This window comes from Branchiostoma lanceolatum, chromosome 13 (genome assembly GCF_035083965.1).
Source record: "Branchiostoma lanceolatum isolate klBraLanc5 chromosome 13, klBraLanc5.hap2, whole genome shotgun sequence".
In the NCBI taxonomy this organism is placed as follows: domain Eukaryota; kingdom Metazoa; phylum Chordata; class Leptocardii; order Amphioxiformes; family Branchiostomatidae; genus Branchiostoma; species Branchiostoma lanceolatum.
Window position 1 is genome coordinate 17,668,850 of NC_089734.1, and position 23,609 is coordinate 17,692,458.

Below are 23,609 nucleotides of genomic sequence, written 5' to 3' on the forward strand. Positions count from 1 at the left end.
CTTGCACCTTGTTGTTACTGGTTCAGGAGTCTATTCTGTTACATCGATGGACGTAAACATTGTTTTGTATAAAAGAGAGAGATGGCTAAGGATCATATTTATGACGTTCTTTGTTGCTCATGAGAACAGGCTTTGGCACAATACACCGCGACATGTGGACATGACCCAATCTGGACGTAAACTAATCCTGCACGTAATTAGGTCATGTTACGTTAGCACCTACTAGCATAATTCAACCAGGATTCATAATTCCGTCATTCTGAAAAGACACGTCCAAACAGATATCCAGCCAGATTAACGTCAGTAGTAATGAAGCCAAACCAGGCGAAAATTATGCAAATGAGGATGCAAATTTTCGCCTGATTTGGCCTCACCCAAATGCAAATTAGTACCCCTTCATCCAACGTTATGCAAATGAGGATGCAAATTTTCGCCTGATTTGGCCTCACCCAAATGCAAATTAGTACCCCTTCATCCAACGTTATGCAAATGAGTTCAAAAATTTTCGCCTGATTTGGCCTCACCCAAATGCAAATTAGTACCCACATAGGAGGAGTAATTCGAGATGGCTCAAAATGTTTGTTACAGCAATATGTGGATTCATGTCTGCAAAGGTTTGTGTGATCGTTGCGCCATTGTAAACAGAACTTGTCACAAACGGATTTGACTCGTGAGCAGAATGATGATATGAGTAAAACAAATAAATGTTTATCTTAAAGACAAACGCGTCTGTCATCGATCATGTACTACAGACATAGTTCTATGGGCATCACTGACTTTTGACGACAGCATCGTGTTATCAGTCTGCGATGGAGAGTGCCAATGCGCCGTTTGTTTGCTGGCTGATATGTTCGCTAGGTTCAGTATAAAGGATGACAACGAAACTTCATCACGACGTGCCGTACCAATGCGTGACCCGATCGGTTGTCAGCCAAGGCCTCAACATCACCCCCAGTCCTACCTACAGACGTCGGTGGATGGAGAAGAGGGCAAGTATGCCACACCAGTCTCACCTGCGATTTGAATGAATGAATGCTAAAATGCGAGGAAACTGATTGCTATAAATAGTACATCTGGTATGCACTTGCCTCTCATGTTTTCATCACTTAACCGTCACATGTGTGGTAGAGCTGACAATACTACTGTGTCCTTGAAAGCTGTACCTACCTGTACCTGAAAAAGTATAAAGCTGCAAGTCTGGACCTGTACCTAAATCTCTATACCGGTTCCTGTACTTAGTGTTATGTTTATAGGTGTGCAGCCCTAGTTGACAATTCTATGGATTAGCTAGAAATGAAACATTTCATATACCGTTGCAATCTGATGAAGTCATATGAAATTAAAGTGCAACAGAACAATATGAGAAAAAACTTGGTCCGAATGGAATTAGTATTAGATTTATACATCAACTTAAAACATAGTATACCTATTCTTATGGCTACCCATACAACTTAGCATATCTTTGCATCATTGGCCACAAATTCTGTAAATAAACTTTCAATAAACAATCAAAGCAAATCTTTCTTAACTTTTTCTGCATTTTTTTATTTGTCAAAACATGTTCATGATGAAGAAGAAGAAAAATTGAAGAAAGAACTTGGGTTGTGCGCATATCTATGTTTATAACAAAAACAAAAGACGTCAGACAAAAAATGTAGATATTTTATTATCACAATCTATCAATCTGATAGTTAAGCTTTGCGATGAGAGCCATTTGAATGTTGCAAAATGTGTCGAACTCACAGTCACTATCGAGAGCCATGTCGGTAGCAAATGTGTCGAACTCACAGTCACTATCAAGAGCCATGTCGGTGGTAAAAGTGTCGAACTCACAGTCACTATCAAGAGCCATGTCGGTAGTGGACGGATGAGCCGGTGCAGATGCAGCGGGTTTCGCGGCCTTTCTAACCAGGGGTGTCTTGGCCTGCTTTGCAGTTTTTTTGACGGTTTTCTTGGTGGCCTTCTCGGCGCTTTTTTTTACTTTCTTGGTGGCCTTCCCGGCGGCTTTCTTGACGGCCTTGTCGACGGCTTTCTTGGCTTTCTTAGAGACCTTCTCGGCCACTTCCCTGGCTTTCTTGGTAGCCTTCTTGGCGGCGTTCCTGGCTTTCTTGGTGGCCTTCTCGGTGGCTTTTCTGGCTTTCTTGGTGCCCTTCTCGGCGGCTTTCCTGGCTGCCACGTTGATTCTGAAAGATCCAAACGCACCGGTCCCTTTCACCTGGAGAATGACGTCCTTCTCGACCAAGGCTTTCAGGGCGCGCTAGATGTAATGCGACATTTTCTTCACGTCGAACTTGTAATTGGTGGCGATGTTCTTCTTGATGGCCTGGACTGAAGAACCGGTACGGTCCTTGAGTGATTCTAGAGCCTCCATAATCACTGTGGTTGTCGGTGGGTGAGCTTTCAGCCTGGACGACAAGACGGAGTGATCTTCCATGGTTGTAATACGAGTAATACTTGGGTCAGGGTTGGTTTATACTCCCTCTTAGTGCTGTAAAGGCAATTCGATGAAAGTGTGGCAGACTGGCCGACCACGTCTTTTATATCATCTGAAGGTATTGTAAACGTTTTGCATGTTCCCTCGGGAAATGAAAATGTGCTGACACCGCATTTTTTTAAACGGATGACACTACAAAAATAGTTCCATCAACAATCGTCGTGTCCATGGTGATGACCCGGTCACCCCTGGTCAGTCCTGGTCACCAAGTTTTAAAAACACAGTATTTGCTTTATGATGTCGCAATTTAAACACCACACATCATTAACCGAAAGCTAGTAAAACTATGCATCTATCCAGCGATTTTTTACCGGGTCTTTCTCCTAAGAACACCCAACAGCAGTGAAATATCGACCATCTATCGTTCCTACTGTAGTGGCGCTGCCCATGGCAGCCAGAACAACTGCCACACGTGCAAAAGTGCTGACACTAGGAAATATTTGTATAGTCAATAACCGTATCCATGGAAACGAACTTGTCACCACCAGGTCAACATTTAACATGTAGTTTTAAACACATACACATGAACACATACACTCACACACACACGTACACGCACAGAGACAATAACATGAGTTTAAAACAAAGCATACAAACAGCCTTAGACGTTAAAAACATGAGTGAAAGCATCTGAATTGTTTTTCAACTGGGACATCACCAGTAAACCGTTGCCAGGGTAGCTAAGAGCGTACACGTGCAGGGAGAATGTGCAGATTGAACCCCCAAGGGGATGACATATGCGTCCTCTTTGTAAGAAAAATTCAACAAAGCAGATGCCGACAACCGCATGTGTATAAAAGGCAGGCAATATTTCGTTGACCGAAGGTGAGCTCACGTCGACAAGATAAGAGCACTGCGGCCGAAATTCGATATTCATGGATCGCTGAAAGCGGATTTTTGCAGGACTCTACGCAGTACGCGGACAAGGCAGAAAAGCGTGAGTTTGCTCGACTTGTTGAGAGGCCGTACCCTATATATAAACACGGGCAAGCGGACAATACCGTGAGTATGCTCGGCTTGTTGAGATAATTACACCGCCGCGCCGTAAGGCTATTGTCTAACGGTTACAGTGAGAGATGATGCGTACGAAAGAATCTGTGTGTAGTGGTCTCTAGGCCGTTTCAAAACGTCTCTAGAAAAAGGAAAGATAGCACTGAATTGTGACGCGTTGAGCTATCATTGTATCATGACACGTCAAGCTAGCGCTTCATTGCAAATCTGTAGTGAGGGTCTACAATACGTTTCAATATGGTTCGCGTGGATTCTGTCCACCTTATACTATCGCAGTACTGCCAGTTAAGGCCCAGAAAAGTTTCATACCGGCCGGCGACATGTGTCAGGACTCTAGGACGTGTCGCTCACAGCGCTGGCTGGCAATTCTTGTTCAATATGTCGCGTTGTTTTGAGGTGTATGTGATGTCCTTGATTAATACCATGAGAGATTAGGGTTGATATGTAACAGTTGTTTTCCTGTTGACTCCGATCATTTGTTCGACCAAACCCATGTATTTAAGCATGCTGCTTTTTATTGTTGTTTTGTAGAAATGAATGTATTAGAAAAGCGTAAAGTTCTGTGTACATTTAGAGTAGATGTCGTACATCGGTTACTTTCACTACACGGTCCTTGATTACCGTACGGTTAGAATTTGAGGGGAGACATTTCCATTTATTCATATACACTCAGCACAAAAAAGTTTGGAAACTTAACTTAAGTCGATCATATCTCCGTTGTTTCTTGATCAATTGATTTATGTATCATTGAAAAGCTTGTGTAATTTTCTTTCCCCCTGATACAAAATTTATTATGATTGCAAATTAATGGAACGAGTACCAGACCTGCTAATGTGCCCAGATTACTTACCCCAAAGTCAAACGCTCAATTCAGTATTTTTTTTCTTCTGTTGGTAGCATGTGGCTTGTGTACGAGGATAATATGAAACTTGAATCAACAAAACACATTCATATGAAAGCCAAGTCTTTATCCAACCAAAAAAAAAATGCGTAAAGGAGCCTCAGTTATGATGAAGGTGAGTACTGAGTACACAAGCCATGCGCTGTCACCACAGCCTGGCACATCCTCCTCATAATTTTCACAAGTTTTGTTACGCGGTCCCTAGCTATTCTTCCACAAGGAGTCGTCGCAGGTCAACCAGTGTTGTTCTGTTGATCATTCTTTCATGCACAGCTCGCCCAAGCTAATCAGTGATAACAGAGTCTGAGTCTGTGTTCAATTGTGTTGAGCTCTGGGCTGCAGGAGGGCCATTCTATCCTCTGTATTCCTAGCATACAGGAGGTGGTCTGAAATGGCTCTGACGACATTCTGTATGGACGTGCACTGTCATCTTGTAGAATGGCCCCCAGTCTCATATTGCAGAGGTAAGGATCTAGGAAATGTAACTGGATGGAGAAAGGTGTCCCTATATCTTGACTCATCGAGGTTGCTTAGGATGATTAGCCTGGTTTTTCCTATGGCAGTTAACGCTGTACTGTCACCGCACTAGGACACTGACTCCAACAAACAAACAAACAGTCTGACAGTCTATCTGTGCAATAGTCAGCATAGGGTTTTCCTCGCTGCCCCACACTTTCATTTTTCCATACAGCAGTCGAAATAAACCTTCTCTTATCTGTGGCTGTGAACATAACATTCCTTCACACATTCCCGATGTGGACGACATCACCACATATGGGTTTGGCGCTGCGCCGAGTGTTTGACACTAGCATGGAAAGTTGGACACTTTTTTTCTACAACCCACTCGCGTAAGCAGGCCTGGCGCTCGCTTCATGGGATTGCAATTATAATAAGTTGGGTATAATTAATAAGGAAATTACACAAGCTTTCAACAATATATAATGCATTGAAATTGATCAAGAAACGACGGAGATACGATCGACTAAAGTTAAGTTTTCCAAACTTTTCGTGCTGAGTGTATATTCAAAATCACTCAAGAGTCACTCTAAATCACACACACATACACAAACATACACGTACACACACACACACACACATACACACACACACATGCATACACACACGCACACGCACACACACACACACACAAATACACACACATGCACACACACACACACACACACACACGATTGGTACCGAATAAGAACGGTCATGGGTCACTCATAAGTCGTTCGTCGCCGCGTCCGATGACGTCGTGTCGCGATGGGGAGCAAGGTTCGAAATTACCTATGCAAATGAGTGACTCATCGTCTCATTATCTATGCAAATGAGTGACTCACAACTATCAAATATGGTTGCCCGAGAAAGTACAACATCATTTTCTCAAAGATCACCAAACATGCCTCACGCTTGTGACATCTGCAGTAAAGAGTTCAGTCGAAAAGCGAACCTCGCTCGCCATCGCGACTCAATACATGGGGACGTGGCAAAAATGTATTCGGGAAAAAAGACCATAGATGCCGAGACAGGCTCCTACCGATCCGTTGACATTTTTGACGGCACGAAAGACTCATCGGGCGCTGCGACGAATGAGTCTGGCACGGAACCGTTGGAATCCTCAGAGGGAGAGCGCTCAACGACGTCTCAAGAAGCGGCCATCGATTCAGAAGGAAGCAGTGTCGTAACGAGTTCTCAAGAGGAGGCGACAGAAACCGATAGTGACGCTAGCATCCAGAGCGAAACGGGCTCTGACATGTCTAAGACGTCCTCATCTAATGGAAGTGAAGACGCTGAAGAAGACGACGACAGCAGTAACGAAGAAGTGTGGACCCTCTATCGCGACTGGACCGTCCATCAACCTCGCTGGGGGGCCAACGTCCCCCAACGCGTGATCAAAGAGGCAAGACGGGCTGGCAAAAGGTTTTATTACGTAGAATTTGCTGCGCTGCCTCTGCCTCGCAGTTTTGACATTCAATACAGCAAGAAGTGGATCTCAGAACGCGCGCTGCTTATGGATCATGGATATCTAGTCCTGAAATGAAATGAAATGAAATGTAATCAGAACTGCAGTCAAGAATGTTACAACTCTCTCAGGTGTTATTTCACGTTATGTTCAAAACAACCTCCAGTCTCGGATGTGTTGGCTGTGAGCTTTATTGAAGTGCTATCATGGTTTATTCATGACCAATAGAAGTCACTTGATTGAGTTCACATGGTCTCGTGTGTATTGTTTGAGTTAATACAGCTAGCTATAGCATACTTATCATAAGTAAGCCATTATACATAACATAGCATATTCAATATTTATGCAAATGAGAGATATGTATGAAACTGGATAGTTGCTATTAGAAATAGATATCATATACACCTTTTGATTCCATATTCCTCTCGCGTAAACTGTTATCAAACCGGTATAAGTGATTGTCATGATTGTAACATATTAAGAAATGATAACAATTAAACCTGTGTTAAAAGTCGTTAAAGATTGTCACCTTGTTTGTTATTTGTGTAACGTTGTGTGTTTACTGTGTGTAGGAAAATTAGTGACTTTGTTTTCTCTCATGATATCTATGCCGAGGAGTGACTTGTCACACCATTTCCAATATGATGAGTGACTCACGATATACAAGAAATGCAAATGAGTTACCAATCGTGTGTGTGTGTGCATGTTTGTGTGTGTGTGTATGTGTGTGTATGTATGTGTGTGTGTGTGTGTGTGTGTGAGATTTAGAGTGACTCCTGAGTGACTCATTTTGCAAATGATTCATTTTACGAGTGACTTATTGAGCGAGTGACTCATTAAACATTTTGCTAGTGACTCAAGACTGTTTTCTGTGTGTGCATGTGTTCACTATGTGTATGCAAACGAGTGACTCCTTTTCTCTCTCAATATCTAACAAAGCTCGACATCACTATATAATAGAAATAACAACAAACACCATCTGATTCAATGTTTGCCCGCATACGTACTGCGAGAGGCTTTATTTTTGACACTCTATCACTCCGCAGATAATTTTGCCAGAGGTCGCTGGCCAGGGAACGACTTGTTTTCGAGGAAGACATCGAGAGCAACATCTATCTTGTCTGCCATGGCTTCCAGGTTCTGCCACTGCCCCATCGCCAGATTAATGCCCTTTTTGCCGGGTAAGATTCTGTCGGGATCTGCGTCTGGATGTGGTTTGAAGAATTCTCGCAAGGCCACGACGGGTGCACCTTCGAAGACTTCCACTATGGCATACTTTAGGTTTCCCAGTCCCCACCTATGAAGTTTGAACGCACCCGAGTTATAGGGCACGACGGCAAATGTGCAATCCAGGAAGGCCGTTTCCATACTCGGCATGATACGCTTTAGAACCCACCACTGGTCGGGATTCAGGACCAGCCCTTTCTTTCCTGCCCTCCAGACGTCTTCCTGCTCGGGATGTGGACGGTAGAACTGCGGCACGGACAGCTGTACCTTCCCGTTGAAGTGACCTACGGTGGCGAAGACGTTTTCTCCTATGTGAAATCTGGCTTCCAACGTATCATTCTCGTTTTCTATCTGGATATTAGGCTGTTTCAATCCTTCGGTCAACCCATTCATCTGTGTTCTCCTTTTCCAATACAGCGACGGGTCAGCATGACCACCATATTGCGATGTTGACGATCCGTCGATCTTAACAGGTAGCGGTAGCCATCCCTCCGTCTGTGTGCCCTTCGTCTGATGTGTCGGCGGGGCATTATGACGACTCGTTGGAAAATAAAACAATGTGTCCTCGTGTGTTGTTGGTGATTGTCCGTTAAAACCAGGTATCGCTACCCCATTTCCGTGATCAGTTTTAGCCATCTTTGCGACGGTTCTCAGGCAGCAAGAAGTCGATGATGTCCGACGTGTAAGAAGTCCGATCCTCTTCCTTTTTTTATAATGGATTCTGCACCCAGTCATATTTCATACCCAATCAACAGCTAATACGTCATACCATCCATGAGAACCGTTATTCATCTCCGCCAATCATGAGTTTGTACCCACAAAAGTACGATGTAGAGGTGTGCACAATAAGGATGTGCTAAATGCCATTATTAGTGCATTCCCATGATGAGTTGGCGTTGTCGCCTGTCGGCATTTGCTTTGTTGAATTTTTCCTACAATGGGAACGCATTTATTCACCCCCTTGGGACCTGACTATGCACATTCTTCTTGCACGTGCAAGCTGTTAGCTGCCATGGCAACGGTTTGTCAGTGGTAGCAAGGAGGTTAAAATGGGGTAGCAGATCGAAGGTTTTAGAAAATTTCCTGCTATCACACGCGGTACGGTCAATGTTGAGAAACAACTTAAACGCGTCGGCATACTCCCCGTCACACACTGTTAACATCGACAAGTTGCCGAAATCGGGTGCAGCAATCTCCTTAGTGATTCTTAATATACGATAAAAAGACGATGATGTCTCATGTGAAACTGCGGATTCGTCACCATCCTTTAGACTGTCCCTTCAATCATACAGACCAATCAGCTTATCAGAAACATCGCGTATTCGTTGTTTTGCATACAAGATATGACGGTGGGGAAAGTGATTTTCATTCGTCAGGCACCGCCATCTTGATGTGTAGAACTGTGCATTTGCAAAGGGCTTTCGGGCCCAGTGAACCATTTTTAAAGTCTTCGGTATGACCTGGCCGGGGATCGAACTCAGTACCTATCGTAAAAAAAAAAATATACAGTACGAAAAAAAGATATATCTTTCCGTTTGCTGTCGTCAAGTCAAAGGGTTTAATGAAGCTTGGTCAGGTGGGTAACAGAACAATTCTAAGATTGTACATCGTAAAAATGATAAAAATATATTATGGTTATCAAAATGTCACTTTATTGTATCGATTCTTTATGGAATTAAAAATGGGCGGTGTAATGAAACGCTTTGCTAACATATAAGTATGCTTTAAATTCTTAACTTATGTAGCAGTCGGTTCCTTGGATGAAAAGTCTAACTTGTGTTAGAAATTGCAGTTAAACTTTGATACAGAATCATGGAAATCAATCTTACTTTTTTCAGTTATTCCCATTGAAAGATTTTAACAAAGACACCGCTGAGTTTCTATAGCAAGCCGCTATGTAGTCAAAAGCTACACCACTTCTACATCATATGTCTCTGCTACAAGAAATCAAGACCATAGTATATAAACAGAACCTGAAAGTTAACATGATCGTAAGTGCCATTGCAAAAATACATAAGGAATTCCTTAATTTTTGACATCTTCCAAAATTCTGGTGTGAGACCGTTTGGCCTGCATGGAACGTTTCCATTTTCAGGTGACTTACGGCAAAGTGAACTTCATCCTGTGATCACGTACCGATTTTTATGTCAGTAAACAGGTCGAATATTTTCTGAATCGGAATCCAAAATGGGATGAACGTTTGCATTTCGAAGGTTTTCGAATATATTTTCGCGGACGGTTCTTCCCGTCAATGTATTCAGCATTACGCGATGTAACATCGGGAATGTAAACTATAATTCAAGCTGCAGGTGCCAATGCGAAAGCGAGCGAGAAGATGGCATTGAAACCCAGGATATCTTGAGACGACCTGTGCCCTGTGCGAAGATGGACGTACTAGCGGGACCCTGCGTCTGTTATTATTACCTACTACATGTAGTACCCACTTCCTCTAACATGAGAGATGTCTGGAATCTGTAGTGCTGACTAGAGCTGTCTAACTGACGATCGCGAGTTACTGATGAATATCAATAAGAACCACCTTCCCTTTCCCGGTTGATTAAGTTACATGACCCAGCACGCGTACGTTACGTATCCCACATCCCATTTCTATTTTACCCTTTGCCTCACTTGTCTATTCTACCGCATGGGTCACTGCCAAAGGGCCAGTAAAGAAATTACAACCAACTCCCATGGGTGATCACCCTTCTTGCGATAAAATAATTAATTGTATATAGCAACAGAGCACAGTTAACTGTCCGTACTATTTATATCTGTGGGTAACCATTTAATGATGCTCAGATTTATCTAATGCATCCCTGTAATTGCTTTTGGACTAATTTTTTTTACCAATTACGTGCAGAAGGGCTTTTACGTCACTATAAAGGGGAGTCTCTCGCTCGGGAGTCTCATACAGAGATGTCTCCAGAACCGTGATGCCTGCTTCCGAGATACTCTTCAACACGAACTCTGCGTCGAGGTTAAGATTATCCGGGAACCTTTTACCATCCTTAACATAATAAGTGACCCCGATGTACGACTGTAAGATCAGGTAGCCTCCTTGCTTTAGCAGAGCACACATGTTGTTCATGGCATTGGCGTAGGTGGACCTTGAAAAATGTATTTAAAAAATGAAAACAATAAAAACCTTGACGAGATGTGTGTAAATATGATTGTTAATATTACGAGGTGTTTGCAGATTTTGAAATGAACACCTCCGTAACCGACTTACGCAATCTAAGCCTGTTCATTAATGTCAGTGGAAAACAAAACTTCAATTGAATTAAAACTGTAAATTGCCTTCATTCAAAATGCTAATTACAACGATACCGTCAATGAGGCAAGATAAAATAATAAATCTACAAAGGCTTAAAGCATGTATTGGCGGTATGAGGTCTCTGATCTCTTGTTTCAGACAGTTTACTAGTGAAACCAAAAAGATGTATTCAATTTTGAATGCAAGCATATTCAAAGTAACGATTAATTCTTAATTGTTCTAATGTATATGTAGTACCTGTGCACTTGGTCCATGTCGTGGGCGGATTTTGATTTTGAAACACATGGTATTTGAAAACTTTTATCTTTTATGGCTTTAGAATAGAAATAGATTTACCTTCCCTTATTGCAACACGCCCCCTCCAGGCAGTACGCAGTGATGATGGTATCGAACTGTTGGAACGCAGCCGGATGTAGAGGGTTGTCTTTATGGACGTCACACAGCACGGTATCCTTGATGGCAGTCCGTAGCTGCTCTTGGCGTGATTCCCACCTAGGACAGCAAGACAAAAATACAAAAAAGTCAACTTACCAGAACAAACACCAAATAATCCAGATATTTCAAAATACTTTCGAGCTAAGCTTACTTCTGCCCCAAAAAGTGACTATTCTTAAACGGATGAAAATAATATATTTCCTTAAATGTAGAAAAATTACCTAATTTAGAGGACATCCATGTGACAACTAGTGATAGCATTGTGCTAATTATGAGCCAAAACAAGTCACATGAAAATCTTAACCATTTGATAAAGGTTTGAGGTCGCGGAACTCTAGTTTTTGCATAATGATAGCGTGAGAATCTCAAGACTAACAAGAGTTCCACGACCTCATAACTATATGAACAATTCTATTCATGCAAATGATTTACACATTTGCATAATTATTATTATTATTATTATTATTTCTTTCTTTATTTCAGGCTCTCACTGGCCCATATGACATAGGGACAAACATGAAAAACAAAGATTATATACAACATTTTGAGACAAACTAACAATATTATGGCTATGTGTAGAGGCGGCTCCATAGGTTGGTGCAAAATGAGTTCTTGTAAAAAGAGTCGGACCTAAGTACGGACTGTATAATGGCATTACTAGAATTGAAAATCCTATGTACAAAGGAGTGGCACTGTTTCCGCCATCTGGCGTCGAAGGTATCGGTATGATTGCACACGAACATTTCACATAATATATGCTTGGTCATAAACACCTTAATCTAACTTACACATGTTGCAATATTGACAGCCCTATAATTTCCAATTAGATGAATCATGGTGTTTGCATAATTGGTAGGGGTCGATGCTCCACTTTCCATAAACTTACATGAATTTGAGTCTGATAATGGAAACAATGCGAATATAGATTTTCCTCCTAAGCTATGCAAATTAAGTCACAATTAGCATAATTTGCACTTCATTATGTATATCTCTGTCTAAGCTACCTGCATACTAAGTATCATATTGACAGTCCTATAATTTTCCAGTTAGATGAGATATGGTGTTTTGCATCAATTATGCAAATAATGAATTTATTTGCATAAGTCCTAATTTGCATTTAGCATAATTTGCACTTCATTATGTATATCTCTGTCTAAGATACCTGCATACTAAGTATCATATTGACAGTCCTATAACTTTCCAATTAGATGAGATAGGGTGTTTTGCATTAATTATGCAAATTGGGAATTTATTTGCATAATTGGTATCTGTTGATGATCCACTTTCCGTAAACTACATACGTTACATGTATTTGAGTCTGATAATGGAAAACATTGCAAATAAAGATTTTCCTCATTAGCCATGCAAATTAAGTCCCAATTAGCATAATTTGCACTCCATTGTGTATATCTCTATCTAAGCTACCTGCATACCAAATATCATGGTAATCCGATGTTCCTTTGTTCATTTATTCTCCTTAGAAGATTTTCACAATAACGCCCCTGCAGTTCCAGAGGAAGCTGCTAGAGAGCCCAAACCTACACCACTTCTTTATTACATTACAAGCTATCTGCCACCTAAAAATCAAGACCACAGCACCAGGCCAAAAGATACAAAAATTGAAGTTCTGCTGCAGCACCAAGGTCACATACCAGGGGGCCCAAAATTGAACTTGAATTTCAGCTTCACAACACCTGTCCACATACCAAATATCATCATAATCCATCAAGAGGCTCTTGAGTGATGCTGACTAGAGTAGTCCAGAAACACAAACAGACAAACAGACAAGCAGACAGACACACCAAAACAATATCTCCATTTTTCATGGAGATAATCAACCATTTTAAAAGTCCTGCGTTTATCGATTGACTTTTCTACAAATATATGTTATCAGTACCCAGATATAAGTCCTTTGCTTTAAATATAAGGGCACAGGACAATAAAAAAATGTCACAATTGTCACCAAACGTGAAGAAAAAAAACGCAAAAAAGGCATATATATCTTTCAACCCATAATTATGTTTATGGGGTAACTTAATCCTATCTAGACTTGGCCTTTCGGGGATATCCGGGACGGGGGGGGGGGGGGTGGGGGGGGGGGGCGGGGGACTCCTTCGCCCCCCCCCCCATTACTTCCAAATGGTTTATGTATCATCACCAAATTTGTAGGGGGCGATGTACACGCAACGTCTTATTATTCCTAGAACTTTTTTTACGTTATGACGTAATATGACGTAATTATAACGTCATCGATGTGATTTTATTGGCTAAATGGGGAATTCCCGTAATATCTAAAGGTATTAAACATAATAGTGTGTATTCTTGATTTTAAGGTTTACCAAGACACATTACGTTAAAGGTAACTACGTTGACGTCATAATATTGTTGCCAACTATATTTCAGGAAAAGTGGTCCTAGCGTACGTCGTTCTGCAGTTATACGATGTCAAAGTTGGCGCGGGCACTTTTAGCCACCCCCCCCCCCCGTCTAGATAGGGTTAAGTATATACCTTGTTTAGAAACGCCTTAGTTTACATTGATACTCTCCCTACCCCGTGCCCTCCAATCCAGAAACATATTTGACGACAGTGCTCCAGTCAAACACGTTCTCACCACCATTATTCCATCTCTTTATCTCCGCTAAGGCTCCCTGGAAATTATGAAAACTTAATGTTAACATAAAAAAGATTATTTCGATCTCCTTTCTAATGCAAATCTTTCCTCAACAAAGCACAGGCAATTGGCATTAAATCTACCCAGTTCCATTAAGGTTGAAGAAATGGCGCCATTAGCTTACAGATTTGACTCCTAACAATCACGAGCCGAAATTCAACAACTTTTTAATCACCATATCCCACTTCATTTGCTCATTACCAATGTATAAAATGCTTATGCTTGTTCAATGGGTAAATACATTCTTAGTCCTGGGTTATCAAGCCACATTTTAGCTCAGTATCAATCTGCAAACTATCTTGACATAATCAAATCGAAATTGGTAACGTTGAATTTATTGCTAGAATAACGTGTGGCCATTATGATATGAAAAACACTCAAATAGCATTGGCACTATAAATTCCTAATTGTAAAGTCATTGATTACACGTTGACGACCCGTTTGTTAGTAATGGTGTTTAGACAAAGGAAATTTGATAATCATATAGACATTGATGTTTAGATAGATGTCTCTGTATAAATTTCAGTATCGGGGGGTAAAAGATCAAAATGAAATGTTTGTACACTACCAAAATAATCTTTTTTCTTATTCTTTTTTATTTTTCTTGTTTTCTTGTGTTGAAAATGATTTTCTTATGCAAAGGAAAAACAAGAAAATTCAAGAAACCTTCAGGGAAGTCTTGCCTTTGTCAATTCTTACACAAAAATTGTATTCTTTTTTGTTCTGAATCTAACATATCATAAGAAGATATATCTATAGCATGCTGTTTTTCAATAAGGATTTTCTACAAAAATAAGAAAAATGTGCTTTCTGTGGCTTAATGTAAGATTTGTTTTTTTTCTTTCGTCAAATTTGTATTCTTACAGATTCTTCCCATAAGTTATTTTCTCTTGCAAAATTTGATTCAACTAGAATTATTTTCTTGAACTGTCTTGGTTTAAGGTAACTTAAAAAAATTCTTAGATGCAATTCTTGTTGGTGCTTAAAACAGGGATTCTTGTAGACAGGATAATATTCTTGCTGACAGAAAAATTTTCTTTGTAGAAGGAAGAGCAAGAAAAATAAGAAAAACGATTTTTGGTAGTCTATCTATGGTGCTTTCACTCTAACCTGATGAATGTCCGAGCAGACGATTTCTGAACAAACTCGGCTGGCGCTAATCAGCTGATATACTGTCGGGCCTGACCCGACGTCCAATAGTCTGTTGCCGAAGTCTCTTTCTGTGATAACAATAACAGAAAAAAGTCAAATAACACTGTTTTTTACTAAGTGGATAGACGAATTGCTGTGACGTGACTGGTTATCAGATTGGCGATTCTTTTTCTGTTGCGTTTTTCCGTTCATTTTTGTCATAGTTCATTTTCATTCCTGCATATTAGTTGCTCGTTCATTGAAAATAACCATATCGTTTCAAAATACACTATCCACACAAACTGATGGAACCTCAACCACACAGCTGATTTATGTTATTTATTATTAGTTCTTCTAATTATCTCTAAATTTGCATGAATAGTGTGCGAGGTCGTTGTAGTCTCAACCCCCCTCCTGGTGTGTATATAGACTCTTCCAGTGACCTCCGAGAAGGTCACGGGAACATGTTAGACGAGTTGAGACTTGAATAGAGACCTGTGAACGCTCCTTGATCTAAGAGCGGAGATTCACCTGGGGGTGTGGGACAGGCCAGAAAGTGCACGTTACACTAGCAATTAGCAAGTTTCCTTACTATCTACCAAAATTCATGACAAATCACAAAACCTTTCTTGAGTTTTTCACCAAAACAAAACTGCTCCCTGCATGCATCAGAACATAACGGCAGCTTGGGGTGCAGAAATTTCACATTTCTTAACGATTTGTAAAGAATGACAAATTTCCGATTACAAATCATGACCATAGTTCTCCAGAACACGAAATAGAAAGACTGGAAGTTTTGCTGCAATACCATGGAAAGCTGTCATTCATTCTGAATCCACATACCCCAAACCGTACGCATCCATGCATCCACAACTTCTCGAGTTGCATGTATATCTTCAAACAAACCCACCCAACATGGCACCGACAACATAACACTTAGTTCAAAACAATTCAAAATAACTAAGTATGCCTATATTTTGAAACTAAGTGACGCAGCGAAATCCTCATTTGAATTGTCCAAGAAAGGTTGTGATATAAGAAAATAGCAAAATCAACTTTTTAAGATGACAAATTACAGAAAATGCATTTTATGCTTTGCTCACCTTCAAATGACATTCTTGCCTCCATTGTATAAGCTTCAAGCTATAGGTCGGAACCGGTCAGACAAGGTAATGACGTTGAATACTGACCTCAAATACATATCGGTAGAAAACTAAATTCATATACCGAACCTTAAAAAATACACAGATTTTCTTTGGGAATAGAAACAGTTAATCACCGGCGGTTTCAGACCGAACAGGTTTTTTTTAGTCCGGCCGTCATGGCCGTGATAATCTGTCCAGGTACCATACCGTATTTGGGGTGCAGAGACAAGAAGTGGGCGTGGCCTAAGCTAAAGCTACGAAGTCCCACACATACAATATCACCCAAAAGTACCGTGAACGTAGCGCTGATCAGGAAGCTCTGTCTGAATCAAAGTGAGATTGTGCACAGAAGCTATGAAATCAAATACCACACAAGATGGTGCAGTATTAGTAGAAAAAGTGTATTTAAGTGCTAAATATCAAACTATCCCTAAAAAGAGAAGGAAAACATTACCGGCCGATTAATATTTCTATCTAGACGGGGGGGGGGGGGGGGGGGTGCTAAAAGTGCCCGTGCCAACTTTGATATCGTATAACTGCAAAACGACGTATGCTAGGACTACCAAACTTGATGAATTTCCCTAAAATTTAGTTGGCAACAATCTTATGATAATGGTTTGAAATTATCATTTTTGTGTTGCCATGGCAACCGGTTTCTGACAGGTATTTTATAAGAAAATCAATTTTTTTCTTAGTTGCTCAACCACACTAGTTTCCCTACATGTATAACATCAAATATGATAAGATGTAACTTTCATAATTTAACATTCATAATACATGCTAATTTGATGACGTCAAAATCCAAGATGGCGGACCATATCACTATATTAGGTTTCATCATGCTTTTCGCCTTCAAATCGTCACTTCCTGATACATGGTATTTCCTTTTCCAGAAACCTTCAGAAGAACGTTAACTTTATAGTCTATTTTCAGTGTGTTTTGGGGTCATAAGTGGAAAAGATTCAAAATGGCCGATTCAAGATGGTGGATCCCAAGGGATCGCCAACAACACATCATCATTTTGACGTCAACGTAGTTACCATTGACGTCAGCTCCGCCAAGGGAGGCTTTCCGCGACCATCAACATGGCTGACACTCTGGTCTGACTTATGAAAATTATCATCGGCCAACAAACAGACGCAAATTGAGGAATATAAGGCTAAGGAATATTACTATTTAGGCTGAGTATATATATAATGTAATACTATGATACAGGTGCACCCCGTCTTATCAACGTATTAGCTAAAAACTATCTACTTCTGCCATACTAATCCTTTAGAAGAATTACCAATTTTATAATAGGTTTGAATTTTCTTTTTTTCGTAGGCAGGAATCGGGATCTTTCCAGGTCACGTGCTGAATTCCAGAAAGGAATGCCAAAATATTATCACTGTATATACCGGATACGGACCTACCGCTGGAACTGACGCTCCTGTACTGCACCATGATCCCTCACATAATGTTCTTAGGCCGCGGCGATGACTTTGACCCACCTGGACTTTATGGGCGACGGTAAGGATAAACATGACGTACAGTCTATGACCCTAACCCTATCATTATCCAAACGTATTTTTAGTTGACCAAACCTCAATTCATTCAAAGGGTCTTTTGGTGGGATTTTGTAAGCTGAAAACGATTTTTCAACACCGTGTTTTGCTCGGACGTTACGAGCCTCGAAAGTGACTGATCCTATGTTGCAAATTTTCAAGAACGGATATAATTAATGATATTGTGATCTGATGTTTACTGTAATGCTTTTGTGAGACTGGGCCTCCTTGAAGGTCAAATATTCAGAGTTATAGGAAAACATCACTATTAAAATATATCTTATTCATACAATTAATCATGTTCTAGCTGCAAAGAAAAAAAAAAACAGTAAAAGACAGTGTTATCTTTCAATCACACTTTCACAATCGTATGTCTACTCTCCTTGGACAAAAAAATTCCCTGTTTTTCCAGGAGTCAATCTGTGTCAGAATTCCATCTCAGTGTTGGTCTTCAACGATGTTTCGTGACAGTAGAATGTAAAATTACATTAACAACAATTAAAGCCGATTAACCCCAATGTCATATTAGAGTTATTGTCAAGGGGATGAATATGATTAAGACGGTGAGTCAGATTTACTACTATAACGATTCGTGACATTTCTGCATTCATTTACCAAATATGGATTTCCTTTGATGACTTTTGATTTACATTCTCGTCGTAATCAAATCAGACCAACATCATCCTTGAAATTGATATCTGTGACTCACCAGCTGTAAGTCTAACAATCATCATCACTTAATTCGCCATACGTTTACCTGCGTTGGTTTATGCACTATGCCTTTTTAATGGCTTCGAATCTTTTAAATCAAGATTAAACAGTTGTGACAAAGACCAAAAACGTAATAGAAGAAAAGTTAAGTGTTTTTTTCTTGCTCCTTGATACATTTTTGGTTTGTTCAAGCTTGAAAGATAAGCACTTACGGTCCTTTATATGTCAAAACTACACAGCAAAATGATGTAACCTTATTTTACACCCGCCCAATATATTTAAATTTCTAATTCTAAGCTTGTCCGAAGCAAGTAAAGCATCAAGCGTAAGACTTGTACTGATATTGCTTAGTTTATGTGTTATTTCTTTGTTGCTTAACATTGTAGTACTGTAAGTCGTTATGAACTTTTGCTGCTGGTGGTGATACGAAGGCTAGATATTGACCCTTTTCTCGGCGCCATCTATATTGTTTATCTCTGCCATTCTCGGTAGTGACTGTATCGCTACATACCATAAATTATCCTTTTATGTTATATTTGGAGCTTTCTCAAAACAATGGCCGAATTCCTGTGCGGCCAATTAGTGGCATTAACTGCGATAGTTCTGCAATTTGCCAACCCAGTAATAAGTCTGTGTTACGTCAGCAGTCATGCTCACGTTAAGGCCTATACTGCAGTCAATCTATTTGGTGATAATCATTGTTTTACTGCTATATCACCAGGGGATTATGCCCTAACCTTACTATACCCACCTGCAACTATTAACAGAAGCAAGAGCGACTCAAATGTCAAGACTAGTGTGAACTTTGCACATCTTTGTTTACATACACTGCTTTTATTGTCAGGGGATGTTGCAAGTAACCCTGGGCCCAAAGACCCGTGGGTCAGAAACAACCAGAAGGGTATCTGCTGCGACTTGTGTGATAAGTGGTTTCACATTAAGTGTATAGGCATGGACCACAAAACTTACTGCAACTTAGCCAACAGCCATGAGTATTGGTATTGCAATCCATGTCTACTGCCATGTTTTAGTGATTCCTTCTTTAACTCACCATGTGGTAGCACAGTGAACAGCTCTGATGAGATGGATATGGATGATTGTCCTAGCATGATTCCCTCAAAGGGCCTTAGCATTGTGCACCTGAACATACGTAGTCTTTACAGTAAGTTGGACCAATTATCTGTATTCATGACTTCTAATCATGTAGATGTGATGACCATTAGTGAGACTCATCTTGACGGTTCTATATCTGACAATGAATTACGTATTGCTGGATATCATCTATATAGACTCGACCGCAATAGAAATGGGGGAGGGGTAGCCATGTATATATCTGAATCGTACACTCATTCTGAAAGGAAGGACCTACAACAACCAGAACTTGCAGCACTTTTTTGCCAAATACAACTTCCCTGTACTAAACCAATTATTATTGGGTCTGTATATAGGCCTCCTTCTGCCTCTGTTGAGTTCTACAACACCGAAGAACACGCCATGTCTGCATAATGGTGTATAAATGTCTCAATGGGCTAGCCCCCAGCTATTTACTCAACACATTCAGTTATAATAACCAAGTCCACAATTACCACACTAGACAATCACACCTACTTCACAGACCCAACTACACATCAAAAACAGGTCAACGTACATTCGCATATAGGGCAGTAGTAACCTACAACGCACTCGAACTGAATGTGAAACAAGCGCCGAACCTTAACATTTTTAAAGAGCGACTAAAGTCACTTTACTAGCCGTCTATTGACCATCTACAACATATTACGTTTGTTCAGTTACTTTTGCCCATCAAGCTTGTTTAGATTATATGATTATTTTACTCCTATGTCACTGCTTTGACCTCTGACCCTCTCAACATCATTTGTTTGATTTTGCTTGATGATTTCAGTGCTATTGTTTGTTATATTGAGTTTGTTCTGTACTATTCCTATGTTTAATTATCATTTTATGACCTTTATTTATTATCTGTATGTAAGGGCTCCCTTGGAAATCAGCTGCTGAGTCAGCTGAAGGGACTATCTTAAAGATGAATAAATAAATAAATAAATGTTTATATGCCCCTAATGAGGATTCCCCAGTATTCTTTTCGACTTTATTGGAGGAACTAGATAATTTTCCTGAGTGTAATGAAAATTTAGTTAAAACTGGAGATTTCCTTACAGTACAAAACCCACAGCAAATAGAATATATCACCCTAAAGCTTATGACTATATTTCTGAACTGACAGGTAAATTTGATTAAAATGACATATGGCGATTTCGTAACCCTAACACCATCAGATACACTTGGCGTCGTAGACGTCAAGCGAGTAGGATAGATTATTTCCTAGTTAGTTTTAAGTTAATTAATAAAGTAAACAAATGTGTGATTGCCGACAGCTTTGAATATGACCATAAATTAATTGCTATGCCCCTTGTAACTGCTGAATTCCCTCGGGGAAAGGGGGACTGGAAATTTAATACATCTTGATTAGAAGACACATCTTTTTATCAGAAAACTGTTGAACTTATGAATAAATTTTTAATATCAATAGAAACACAGCCAATCCCCATATTGTATGGGAAGCTGCCAAATGTTTTTTAGGGGGCACTGTATTAAGTATTCTAGTTTTAAGAAAAAACAATATTTATCCAGAGAGAAACAATAAATTGATGATATCAACAAACTGAACACCCAAATTGATAATACGACTTCCCCCCCAGACCCTATACTCCAGGACCTTGAGAATAAACAGAATGAATTAGAATTATTATACAAACACCGCATAAATGGTATACTTATAAGATCAAGGGCCAAGTGGATGGATTCTGGGGAGAGATGCACAGAGTATTTTTTTAAATATGGTTAACAGAAATTATACCAGAAAGAATGTTCAGAAATTAAAAATCTCAGATGATATTTTCACTTGTAACCCTGAAGAAATCTTAAACAAACAAACTGAATTTTATTCGAACTTGTATTCCTTTAAAGACCCACCATTGCCCATAACCCCTGAGAGAACTCAACAATTTTTCCCTATAGATTATGGTAGAGTATTATCAAATGATCAACAGCTGGGCTGTGAGGGACTTATCACAGAAAAAGAATTATTTCATGCAATCAATACCTTTTCAAACGGTAAATCCCCTGGTTTAGATGGAATTCCTGTTGAAGTATATAGAAAATTTTATTCGGTATTTAAAGTTCCCATGCTTGAATGTTTTAATTATTCACTTGCACAAGGTTTCCTACCCAATACCCAGAAACAAGGAATTTTTTTCGGTATTTAAAGTTCCCATGCTTGAATGTTTTAATTATTCACTTGCACAAGGTTTCCTACCCAATACCCAGAAACAAGGAATCTTTACTGTTAAAACAAGGTAGTGACGGGAAAGATAAAGACCCTACATTATTAGACAATTGGAGACCCCCTTACATTGCTATGTTGTGATTAAAGAATACTGTCTAAATGTTTAGCTTTAAGAGTAGATATGTTATTAAGGATATTATTCATGAAGACCAAACGGGGTTTATTCATGGTAGATTTATAGGAGATAACATAAGACGTATTCTTGAGACTATTGATTGTTATGAACAGGAAGATAAACCTGGTCTTATATTTATCGCGGACTATCAAAAAGCTTTCGATACTATTAGATGGGACTTTATCATACGATCTTTAGAATTTTTTAATTTCGGCCCCCAATTTATTGCCTGGGTAAAAGTTTTGTATAATAATGTTATCAGCTCTGTGTTAAACAACGGTTATATGTCTAACCCTTTTACCTTGCATCGAGGTGTAAGGCAGGGTTGCCCCATTAGTCCTTATCTCTTTGTTCTTGCTATTGAAGTTTTAGCCATTAAGATTCGCCATAATGAAAACTTGTCTGGCTTATCTGTGAAGGGGAGATGCACCAAAATTTCACAGTATGCAGACGACTCCAATTTCCCTTTTGCTCCTAATTTAGCCTCTTTTTATGCGCTTCTCCAAGATTTAGAAATTTTTTCTCAAATATCCGGCCTTTCCTTAAATGTTGAAAAATGCAAAATTCTTAGAATTGGATCCCTAAAAAGCAGCAATTTCAAATTGCCTACCCATCTCCCTTTTAAATGGGTGAATAGTAATGTCAAATTATTAGGTATTCATATACCTGAGAATATAGAGAATATTATTGATGATAATTTTGAACCTGTCTTAAATAGATTACATAGAATTTTATGTTCCTGGAAAGGAAAAAAATTATCTTAATTTGGTAAAATAGCTATCATTAACTCTTTAATTGTTTCTCAGTTCACCCACCTCTTTCAGGTGCTTCCATTGCCAGACAAACAGTTATTTATACAGTATGAGCGGAAAATTCTCTCTTTCATCTGGAATGGAGGACCTGAAAGAGTTGGCAGAAAAACAATTTATAATTCCATTGATAATGGTGGTCTAAATTTTAAAAACCTGTATGCCTTTGCACTCACAATAAAAGCTTCGTGGGTCCCCAAATTATACTCTAATCAATATTGGTTTAGTACATGGCTGTTAAAAATGCACCCGGCTTTTCAATCAATTTTTTCTCTCCTTTCTTTCAGCTAGAGTCTATACAGCATCTTAGAATAAGTCTGTTTCAAGTGTAGTCTTATTGGCATGGTACATATATCAGTATAAAATCCCCACAACCCCTGATGAGACCAAACAACAATTATTATTTATGAATGGAAATATTCTTATTGAAGGCTTACCGGTCATATTTAATGCCTTTATCAATCGAAACATTGTTTTTCATAAATGATATCATGAATATTGATGGCAGTATTATGTCTTATGATGAATTCTGCACAAAATATGGAACAATTTGTAATTACTTTAAATATAATCAATTAATCTCTGCCATTCCCAACAAATGGGAATCAGTGTTATGTGATACTTCTCCAGGCCAAGTATGTATCCCTGCAACACAGAACAATAGATGGTTAAAACGGATAAAAATTGATAAGAGTATGTATAGATTCTTTTTGATATGTAACAATCTTATTGATACTTCTCACAAGGTGCAATTATCATGGCTGTACCTCTTTGAATGAATGAATGAATGAATGAATGGTTTATTAGGAA